The following is a 12,433-nucleotide window of genomic DNA, read 5'->3' as shown; positions in this document are numbered from 1 at the left end:
GGATAAATACACCTCGTATTTCGAGTTTATCCTAGAACAGCGCAGGGCGGCTGTAGTCAACGCGCTCAACAAATGCTGGCCAAGAATTAAGAGCTTTTTAACAGCTTTATTGAGAGCGGATGCACATGCCGCACGTTCATCCGTTTACAGTGTGCGAGTCGACGGTCGTTAAGTGTATTCACGGTGCTGCCGATCCATCACCACCGTCAATTTTAGGACACTTTCATCAGCCCAAAAGAAAATCCCCATACCCATGAGCACTCCCTCCGCATTCCCCATCCCCGAGCCCGGCAACCAGTAATTTCCTTTCTGTCTCTGTGGGTTCCCCTATCCAGGCATTTCAAATAAATGGTATCATAGGATGTGTGGTCTTTGAGAGAATTATTTTTGCAGGCTCAAGATAATTACTGTACCCACCTCTCCTCCTACCCCTATCTCAACCAAAGGTTGGTTGTTTTCTGTGTAGGAACGGGATGTTTGAAGGCCTGTGACTTAGGCACAGTTTTCTTCCAAGCAGCTCTGAATCTTTGGCTTATCCTATCACAGCTCAGACAGTATTTATCTTTGGAGTGCTGTTCATTTCTTTTGCATTATCTTTTCTTTGAACAAATATAAGATCATACTATTTATGTGATTTTATAATTAGCTTTTCTTTTTTCCCCACTTAATATGTCCCTAGTAGGGACATGATGGATACTCAATAAAAGATACCAAGACAGCTGATTATCATTTAGGGAAAAATTGTTAGAGCACTTTTTTTCACACCTAACATAAAAATTAGTTCCAGATGATTGAAATACCTAAATTTAAAAAGCAAAATTATGTAGAATGATATCCATACATTCTTTGTGAAGATTCTAAGCATGGCACCAACACAGACCATCATGTGCACAGAATCACCCTGGGGATCTTGTTAAAAAGCAGTTTCTAATTTAGCAGGCCTAGGGTGGGACCCGGAATCCTGCCTTTCAAAGGAGCCCCCCACTGATGCGTCTGCTGCCACTTTGAATAGCACAATCTTGGAGTACAATGAAATTTACAATGTTTAAATGAGAAAATAAAATCAGGATTATATCCAGTTTGGCTTTTCATTTATCAGAAATGAAGAACATTGGCACCAACAATGCTTTTTTGTTTCTTGTTTTGGGTGGAGTTCTTGTGGATAGCAGTTTTTGAGTCCTCTTTTATTTAAACGTGAAACGTGAGCGTGATCTGGCTTTACTGGGGCTTGCGTTATAAATAAAGTGTGAAGAGAATACTGAACACACTTTTCCAAACTCTAAACGTGGCTCCCAGGGGTTCTGGTCTGCCCTGGAGAGGCGGCCGCTGAGAAGGCTCACTAGGAGTCAGGCGGAGCCCCGTGAGCAGGTGGGGAGGGACGCAGGCTCCCGCCACAGCTGCCTTGAGCAAACAGCAGGCCCTGCTCCAAACTCGCAAGGGAAAAAGAGGTAGACAGCAGCCACAGGCCAGGCCCAATTCGAGAGGGACCACGAAGGAAGGATGGGCCTTCGAGGACACAAGGAGCAGCACAGTGGACAGGGGGAGGGACAGGCTGGTTATCTGGGGGAGGACCAGAGTGGATCGCGGAGTTGGTTTAGCGGCTCTGGACCACAAAGCACACCGTCATGTGAACCGTGTGGAGTGAGGGTGAGTGTTGAAGGGAAGCTAGTACAGATGTGTGCATTCTGTGAAACCAGCAGGCCTCGATGTCAGATCAGATAAAGATTACAGGAGAATAAAACTACAGAACAATATGACACGAACAGGTATGCAAGTTTCTAACAAAATCTAGCACACTGAATCCAACAAGACTTGAAAAAAAGAATACGACATCTTGACCAAGTGGAGTTTATTCCAGTGAGTCAAGTTTTGTTCACATTTGAAAATCAACCAATGTAGATTACTGTATTAACAGAAAAGAAAAACTCCACGATTACCTCAAAAATGCAAAAATAAAAAAGTGGTAAATCCCACATCCATTTCCTGATAAAAAACTTTACAAAGGGGTGCTGGCCCGGTGGCGCAAGCGGTTAAGTGTGCACACTGCGCTGTGGCGGCCCAGGGTTCGCCGGTTCGGATCCCGGGTGCGCACCAACACGCTGCTTGTCGAGCCATGCTGTGGCGGCGTCCCACACATAAAGTGGAGGAAGATGGGCACAAATGTTAGCTCAGGGCTAATCATAAAGTGGAGGAAGATGGGCACAAATGTTAGCTCAGGGCTAATCTTCCTCAGAAAAAAGAGGAGGATTGGCATCAGATGTTAGCTCAGGGCTGATCTTCCTCACACACAAAACAAAAAAAAAAACCTCTACAAAGCAAGACTGGAAGGGAACTTCCTCAGCAGGGTAACGGGCATCTTTGCAATCACCACAGCTAACATCACACTTGATGGTAAAAGACTGAATGTTTTCCCCCAGATTAGGAAAAAAGCAAAGATAACCACTATCACCACTTCTGTTCAACTTTGTACTGGATGTTCTGTCTTTACTTGCAGACAGCATGGTGATCTATGTAGAAAATTCTATGGAATCTATAAGAAAGCTAATAAGTGAGTTCAGCAAGGTCACAGAATACAAGGACAGCATACAAACGTCAACTGTATTCCTGTGTACTAGCAATGAGAATGTGTACACTGAAACTAAAATACAATACCGTTTACAACCACTCAAAAATACGCTTAGGTATAAATTTAACAAAACACGGACAGGATGTGTATGTTGGACATCACACAGAGTAGTTTCACTGCCCTAAGAATCTTCAGTCCCCCCTCCCCCCATCCCCTGGAAGTCACTGATCCTTTTACTGTCCCCGTAGTTCTGCTTTTTCCGGATGTCAGATAGATGGAACCACACAGTATGTAGCCTTTCAGACTGGCTTCTCTCACTTAGTAACATGCACTGAAGTTTCCTCCGTGTCTTCATAGCTTGACAGCTCATTTTTCTTTTTTTGGAGGGAGACTGGCCCTGTGCTAACATCTGTTGCCAATCTTCCTCTTTTTGTTTTTTTCTTCCCAAAGCCCCAGTATGTAGTTGTGTATCATAGTTGTAGAGTTGTAGCTCTTCTGTATGGGATGCCACCTCAGCATGGCTTGATGAGCAGTGAGTAGGTCCATGCCCAGGATCTGAACCGGCAAGCCCTGGGCCGCCACAGTGGAATGCACGCACCCAACCACTACGCCACCGGGCCAGCCCCTCATTTCTTTTTTATTATTGTTGTTGTTAGTGCTGAAACAGCGCATAAAATATTGACCAGCTTAAACAAGTTTTGTTTCCTTAAAACAAGTTGTTGATTAATCAAACTTTGCTCAATAACAGAGACGGCGCTAGGCATGTGCCAGGTAGGAACCAATAGCCCTAGGATGACCCCGGCCTTCAATAAGGGAAATCTGGCTTCCAGCAGCCCATGTAGCTTGATTACCATACGGGGACTGATTCGAGACTAGCCCATCAGCTTGCATGGGCCCAGCTGCAGCTTAGTAGCCCCTAACTCCTTAAATTTTGCCCCAAACCTTGGATCAAGGAGACAGATTTGAGAGCTTTGCCTCCTGTCTCCTTGTCAGTTGACCTTGCAATAAAGCTCTTTCTTTTCTCAAAAGCTGGTGCCATAGTATTGGCTTCTATGTGCATTGGGTAGCAAGCTCTTGCTTGGTAACAATTTCTGGCAACCATGAAGGGAGCAAGGTCTTGTGACCACCTGCCTGAGGCCCTGTAGGCCCCATGGGGTGTGGGCCCTTGCCACTGACCCTAAGTGGCCACCTAGACCGAATGTGTCTACAGGCTCAGTTGGCGGGTTCCTGCTTCCCTGCCGCAGCACTCCAGCTCCTCGGTGCTTCTTTCACTTTTGCAAAAAGAAATTGCTTCTGGATCAAGATGTCCCTGGGCTCTGAGTGAGTAACTTTAAGAAAGTGACTGTCCTTACCTTGTCTCTCCAGTTTGATCCTCTGGAGGTATAAGTTTGACTTGTATTCTGGGGAGTCCTGAATCTTCGACCTGGACAACCCAAGATAATTAGAGACAGGGCAAAAGGTTCACTTGGAAGTTACTCCTGGCAGTCTGGTCTTGAGTACTCCTGGCAGTCTAGCTAGCATTCTGATCTATGTTATATGTAGAATTATATTGTGTGTAAATGGTATATTTTCTTTTGTATTACGGCCTGGCCCCAATACTCACTGGGGTCTGGTGAGGTATGGCTTGAGAACAGGTCTTTGAACTATAATACAATCTTGCGATTAGGTCTATTCTGTAAAAGGAAAGAAGCACAGCTATAGAAGTGCCCTTGCTCCACATCTAGCATATTAGTCAAGAATTTAAGGGGCTGGCCCCATGGAGTAGTGGTTAAATTCAGTGCGCTCTGCTTCTGCAGCCTGGGGTTTGTGAGTTCAGATCCGAGGTGTTTACCTATGCCACTCATCAGCCATGCTGTGGAGGCATCCCACATACAAAATAGAGGAAGATTGGCACAGATGTTAGCTCAGGGCTAATATTCCTCAAGCAAAAAAAAAAAAAAGAGTAAGATTGGCACAGATGTTAGCTCAGGGCAAATCTTCCTCACCAAAAGAAAAAATAAAATAAAAAATAATTTAACAGAAGCTATAAGGTCTCTGTCTCTCTGTTCATGTATGTCTATATGTATATGTTGTAAATCTGAGATTTTTCTCCCTCTGGATCATATAATTTCTAAAAGATCTCTATTAATTGGCTTAAAGTAAATGTAATAAAAACTAAGCCAAATGTCTTTCAAGTTAATGTGATATAAACAATGCTTGGTAAATGAAAGCTTATTTAAGTTTGTTGGTTTGATCAAAGTAGATATATTTCCAGAGTTATCAGCATTGGATATGATACAGACATGTTATCTCCATTACAAAATTTCTCAGCAGAGAAAATAACTTAGAACAATAGTTGATTTTGCCTAATGTCTCAGGGAAGTTTTGTAGGCAATCTAAGTAATTATTGAGACAAGTAAACTAAAGAGATGTGAAAAAGATGAAAGTTCTGGGTGAAATTTTTAACAATAAATGTTATGGTATATATACCTAAAATAACTTCAAAACCTTTTGGTAACTTGAAACCTTAAGAATTTTACTAAATTAAATGATATAGGTCATTTCCACATAAGATAAAATATTAGATATTAATAACTAAACATAGATTTATCTACCTTTGGCTTCTTACTACAGAAAAACTAAATGTTATGTTTGAGTCTCTTAGTAAACATGTCTTATATTTTATTAAAAGATTGTAGGAGGCCAGCCTGGTGGCATAGCAGTTAAGTTCACGTGCTCCACTTTGGTGGCCTGGGATTCGCAGGTTCAGATCCTGGGCACAGACCAATGCACCGCTTGTCAAGCCATGCTGTGGTGGCATCCCATATAAAGTAGAGGAAGACGGGATCCGATGTTAGCCCAGGGCCAATCTTCCTCAGCAAAAAGAGGATTGGCAATGGAGGTTAGCTCAGGGCTAATCTTCCTCACCTAAAAAAAAAAAAAAGATTGTATATGAATTAGCATGTTTCTAGAAATTATAAAAAGTATTTATAAATTTGGCTAATATAAAACACAGTTCATAATTGCTTAATTCTTAGTTTTTACTAAAATTTAAGGTTTCTAACAATTAAGAATTCTAATAATATATGTGATTAAAGCTACTAAAAATTAATAAGGAAAACATCTTTGTATCCAAGGAAAGTAAGAGGTATGTTTTCAGTAAAGAATGTATAAATAATGGAGATATTTTTGTTTGTTTTGTTAAGAAAGATACATTTTTCCTAAAGTACTAGGAAGGAGGGAAGACATGAAACAAATTCTGAATGTAAAAAAAATGTTATAGAAAGTTTATAGAAGAGGAGCCCTGAGAAGAGAGTTTTGTGCATGGTCAAGTTGGCTAAGATTAAAATGAATTTAATTAAGTAAATAAGTTTTAATATCAAAAGTAAGCTGGTGCAAAATTAGAATTTGGTTTTCTCTCTCTCTTTTTTTTCCCTCCCAAAGCCCCATTGCATGGTTGTATATCCTAGTTGTAAGTTGTTCTAGTTCTTCTATGTGAGCTGCCACCACAGCATTGCACCTGACAGACAGGTGATGTGGTTCCACTACCAGAACGCAAATGCAGGCCACCGAAGCAGTGAGCACTGAACTTGAACCACCAGGCCATCAGGGCTGGCTCTTCTCTCTCTTAAAAGGATAATTTTCTTGAACTTTTAGTCTGCTCTTGATAAAGAAATTATAAAAAGCTTTCTTTACCTTTGAGTAAATCTACCTAAAAGACAGAAATTCTATGTTTTGTCAAAATAATTTCCTATGTTCAAAAAGGCTGAGGTCTTTCTATTAAGGTTTTGTTTTTAACTGTTTAATAACTCTCTATATTTGCCTTTAACATCTTCTGTTGTCACTTTGGTTAAATGGATAACAAAGCATTGTTTATGATCCTATTTGACCAAGTGTTTTAAAACCTTTTGATGTTAAATTGCATGGGAAGCATTGTCAAGTAAATGATGATAAACCTTCTTATGTTATATTGCATGGGTAAATGTTATTAATATAAGTGTTTTAAAAATTATACAGCATTCCTAAAATTTTGATCTATCCTGATTATAAAATGTTATATGTCACAGAAATAGCCAAATTTCTTTGTCAATTGCCATTTTTAAATCTTTTGTCATTTACAGACAGTTATTGTTTTACTCTGATACTTTTGCAAGTATGTGTCATCTTCAGGGAGATTCATGTGAAGAACTCTGATACTTACTCTAGAATACAGGTTTCTGATAAACTTTCAGATCATAAAACTGAACGGGGGGCCAGCCCCGGTGGCTTAGCGGTTAAGTGCATGCACTCCACTACTGGCGGCCTGGGTTCGGATCCCGGGCGCGCACCAACGCACCGCTTCTCCGGCCATGCTGAGGCCGAGTCCCACATAACAGCAACTAGAAGGATGTGCAACCATGACATACAACTATCTACTGGGGCTTTGGGGGGGAAAAAAGGAGGAGGATTGGCAATAGATGTTAGTTCAGAGCTGGTCTTCCTCAGCAAAAAGAGGAGGATTAGCACAGATGTTAGCTTAGGGCTGATCTTCCACACACACACAAAAAAAGCTGAACTGGGTAAGAAATTACAGAACTCCAACGGAGAAACTGATGGCTTCATAAAACTGCTAGCAAAATATCAAGATCAAGAGTTGATTAAATGGGGCCAAATGAACTGATGAGGATGATTATAATTTTTAATGAATTTTTCTTTGAAATATTGCTGATTTTTAAAAATTTTCTTCTGGATTTAAGGCAAAATTGAAACATTTATCTTTTGCTCTCAACCTGTTCCCTCCAGAATTTAGAATGAGTGAATATTCTTATTCTCATAGAAATATAGTTATTTGCATAAGTTCAGTAAGAATCTCTTCTCCCTATAACAGGACACAATTAGAAACATTGGTTATATTACCAAAGCTTTGACTGGAATGTCATATTTGAGGGAAACATGCATAGACTCAGATATGACCAGACAGCTTTAAGGAACAAAGGTTGACTTTATGGAACAAATAAAGCCCCTTGGAAATTGGCCTAGTACCTTGCTTACAGGGTTCCCAGCAACCTTACCAGGTGAGTAAAGAAGGTCACTTCCTGGCAGGTTCAAGAACCTCAGGATATTTTGGGGACCTCAAGAAGAGAGTAATTCACTCAAATCTATAGGTATTGCAGGCAGAGTCTGATGACAAGTCCTCAGCTTGGCTTTCCTGGCCTCAAGAGGCCTTTATAGTTCAATCTGAGATTATTTATGAAAAGTTCCAGCAAAGCAGATTTAAAAGAGCTTACACGATCAATTACTATTCTTGCTGTACTTATGTAAATATTTGGGCCAGATTTATTGAAACTAGACTTATTTTGCAAACCGATGAGTCTCAATTTGTCTATCTTTGATAAAAATGAGGGTGACTTAAGAGGGAAAAATTATATTTCAGTAGAAACTATACTACACATTCTAGTTCTGTTAATTGTCTTTGAGGTTTTTGTTTTCTACCTGTAAACTGGACTGGATCCTGAATTCTTCTAGTTTCCTGACATATCTGGCTACAAATCTCCAAACTAACGTTTTTCCTGATTGCTTGCTTACACAGTATAGGCCTAACTTTGGGAGCTGACCTGCATCACCACCTCCTGAACTGAATGTAACTGGACTGACCTGTTGTCAGGACTAGGAGACTGGTTGGTGTTCAGTGAGATGGAACAATCTACCAATTCAGCTTCTAGACTGTGAAACTTCTTGAAGTTTCAAAGGCAGGAATGTGGGGGACCAGGATTTGCCACCCCAAAATGTGTCTCATTGGCTTGATTATTATTATTATTTTTTTGAGGACAATTGGCCCTATGCTAACATCTGTTGCCAATATTCTTCTTTTTTTTCTTTTTCCTCCCCAAAGCCCCAGTACATAGTTGAATATCATAGTTGTAGAGTTGTAGCTCTTCTATATGGGACGCCACCTCAGCATGGCCTGATGAGCGGTGAGCAGGTCTGTGCCCAGGATCCAAAACAGCAAACCCTAGGCCACTAAAGCAGAATGCGCAAACTTAACCGCTACACCACCGGGCCGGCCCCACGCTTGATTATTTTTAAGAACAAAAGACTCAGAAAGAAACTTTGACCTTCCCCCTAAAAGAATTTAAGATAGAAGGCCTGTTCCAGGAAGTAACTAGAGCAGTCGTCACCCTATTTCTCTCAAGACTGAGGAATGTACAAAGAAAAGGGGGGAATTAAAACAGCACCTAAAACGTTGACCAGCTTAAACTAGTTTTGCTTCCTTAAAACAGATCATTGATTAATCAAACCCAGCTCAATAACAGAGACGGCACTGTGCATGTGCCAGGAGGGAACCCATAGCCCCAGGATGACCCCGGCCTTCAATAAGGAAAATCTGGCTTCCAGCAGCCCATGTAGCTTGATTACCATATGTGGACTGATTCAAGACTAGCCCATCAGCTTACATGGGCCCAGCTGCAGCTTAGTAGCTCCTAACTCCTTAAATTTTGCCCAAAACCTTGGATCAAGGAGACAGATTTGAGAGCTTTGCCTCCTGTCTCCTTGACCATCAACCTCACAATAAAGCTCTTTCTTTTCTGAAAAGCCGGTGCCATAGTATTGGCTTCCATGAGTGTTGGGGAGTGAGCCCTTGCTTAGTAACAGTGCTGTCAAGTCAATTCCGACTCCTAGGGCCCCTGTGCACAGCAGAGTGGAGCCCTGCCTGGTCTTTTTCACCATCCTCACATCTTCCTGCGCTATATCAGATGTTGCTCTGCTGCTATTCACAGGGTTTTCATGGCCAATGTTTTCAGAAGTGGGTGACCAGGTCTTTCCTTCTACTCTGTCTAGTCTGGAAGCTATACTGAAACCTGTCCACCATGTGTGACCCTGCTGGTATTTGAAATTCCAGTGGCATAGCTTTCAGCATCGCAGCAACATGCAGCTGCCAGTGTGACAGCTGACAGATGGAAGGTGTGGTTCCCTGACTGGGAAACGAACCTGGGCCACAGTGATGAGAGCACAGAATTCTTAACCACTGGACCACCAGGGCTGACTCATTTTTTTTAGTGCTGAGTAAGATTCCACTGCCTGGACGTATCCCAGTTTATTTACCTATTCACCTACTGAAGCACGTCATGGTTGCTTCTGGGTTTTGGCAGTTATGAGTAAAGCTACTATAAACGTCTATGTGCAGGTTTTGTGTGGGCATAAGTTTTCAACTCCTTTGGGTAAATACCGAGGAGCACAATTGCTGGATTGTATGTTAAGAGTATGTTTAGTTTTGTAAGAGACCACCAAACTGTCTTCCAAGGTGGCTGCACCACTTTGCATTCCCACCAGCTAAAAATGAGCGTTCCTGTTACTCCACATCCTCGCCAGCACTTAGTGTTGTCAGTGTTCCAGATTTTGGACATTCTGATAGATGTGCTTGATGGCCTTTTGAAGACTCAGTGACAGTGCCAGCTAGCTGGTAACTGTGTGGGGCTGGGATGATGTCTTCCAGGGTGCAGTATATACTCTTAAGTCAGCAACCAACAAATGGCGCTCTTTCTCCACGCCAGGATTCAGGAACCTGGGAACCAAGAAGTGGAAGTGGGGGCGGCTCCTCTCACTGTCACCTCTGCTGATCCACCAGCAGAATCTGTGCTTTCTGTTCCTGCAACTTTTGGTTCTAGAGGGCTCAGTCTCAAGGGCAAGAGTGCTTCCTCCAGAGGACATGGGACGACCTCACTGGGCTGTCAGTTGAGGCTGCTGCCCTGCCCCTTTGGACTCTTCATGCCAGTGGATCAACAGGCAAAGACGGGAGACCATGCTGGCTGGGGTGATTGGGCCTGAATGTCGAGAGGAAGTGGGGCTGCTCCTTCTCAGCGAGGGTAAGGAGGAGCACATGTGGAATGCGGAGAACTCGGCACCTCTCAGTCCTCCCCAGCCCTGTGATTAAAGTCAGGGAAAAACCACCATGATGCAATTCAGGCAGGACTCCTGACAGCTCAGACCCATCAGGAGTGAAGGTTTGGGTCTCCCGGCAGGCAAGGAACCTTTACCAGCTGAGGAACGTGGTCTGCATAATGGAAGAAGGTCGTTATGGATGCCAGCTCGACCACATGACCAGCTGCAGAAGTGTCTCTTCTGCTTTTGAGATGAGTGTGCTTGTGTGTTTATTGATCACACACTTTTGTTTTCTTCTCCTCTCTTGTGCACTATCATCTAACATAAGATGTGTTAAGAGCGGCTGCAGGACCAGGCAACACTTGGGAGTGTGAGCTGGCAGAGGAGAGTGAACACATCCCGAAGGAAGGGGAACAGGCTGCGTGTTTTCAGGATGGTTGTGTCGTGTTAGGAGGGAGCATCTCTGTGTTCATGTCTTTGTTTGGAAATTATGCCTTACAGAGCACTGTAAGTAAGGCTGGTGTGCTGGGGCCACAACGACAGGGCCGGATGGCTGTGTGGCTTGGCTGGGCCACTTTTCTCAGAATCCCCTCTCCTGCATATTCCTGGTTACAGGGATCACCGGAGACATTTCTGCACGAGAGCTGGAGGCCAGAAGAGAAGCAACAGCCACACCACTGTTTTTTTGTGTGTGTGTGAGGAAGATCGGCCCTGAGCTAACATCTGCCAATCCTCCTCTTTTTTTTGCTGAGGAAGACTGGCCCTGGGCTAACATCCATGCCCATCTTCCTCTACTTTATATAGGATGCCGCCACAGCATGGCTTGACAAGCCGTGCATCGGTACGCGCCCGGGATCTGAACCGGCGAACCCCGGGCCACCACAGCGGAGCGCGTGCAATTAATCGCTTGCGCCACCAGGCCAGCCCACACACCGCTGTTTATACTCAGAGGGTTGAGCCGGGGTCACACATGTGGTGCCGGCACAGCTCCACCTTCCTGGATCTGCCTAGCCTCTCTGGCTCCTGAGCCAGGTGTGTGCCTCCCTTCCGGACAAAGTGTGCCAACTTCTCAGGCGGGACCCATCTCATCAGGGTTGGAAGTAGAGAGAAATATGTGAGAGCTTGTCCATCCCCATGGTTTCCAGGGTCTGCACGTCCACCCACCCTCTGCCCGTCCTGCAGACTTCAGGCTCCTGCCTCGGAGGCAAAGACAGCAGCCTTCCAGCAGCGACGGTTCAGCCAGCTCCCACAAAAACGCCCAGGGCAGGTGCTGGTAAACAAAGTCCTTGATGCCTCTCTGCCTCCTGCTGCGTCTTTCTGTCTCTCCTTTCTCTCATCTATCTGATCTCCTGATGGTCCTTCTTCTCAGCTGCACCCCAAGTGACCCAAACAAGGAGAGAGACAATGGAGAAACAAGTCATGCCACGGCACCAGCAGCCTGGAAACCATTTGCTGCACATCTTGTTACAGCCGTGATTTGTGAGTTTCGTTCACCCTTTACGGTGTATAAGTACGAAGTGAAATCTGATAAACTTTTGTTATAGATGCGATTTAATTTGCTACTAAGGAGAATTTGATTAAATACTTTTGTAATTGATACCTAAATATTTGGAAATTAACTTTGTTAAATATTTAATTTGGTGTTTAAGTGTTTGATATGCAGTGTTTAAATATTAAAAGATTTACAGGTCTGAGAAATGGGACACAGAACAAAATATGAGTTTCCCTCTGCTTGCTCAAGAGTTCCTCAGCTATTAAAGAACTGATTAATAATATATACATACACACACACACACACACACACATGGAAAGACAAACCAAAGAAAAGTTTTAGGCAACTTCTTTGAACTTCCAAGTCAATTAAAGTGAGTACGAGCTCTTGGAAGCATGAGATCAACAGCCCCGTGATAAGGGGCAGGTGACAGGCATGGACAGAACTGAGTCTTCGATCAAAACCTGCAAAATTACAGCACATTACAAGCAGCAAGTGGTAGACCCAATGCTGAAGAAAATCCGGTTGGAATGAAT

The sequence above is a fragment of the Diceros bicornis genome, chromosome 19 (genome assembly GCF_020826845.1).
Source record: "Diceros bicornis minor isolate mBicDic1 chromosome 19, mDicBic1.mat.cur, whole genome shotgun sequence".
NCBI lineage: Eukaryota > Metazoa > Chordata > Mammalia > Perissodactyla > Rhinocerotidae > Diceros > Diceros bicornis.
Note: the sequence above shows the minus strand (reverse complement) of the source record.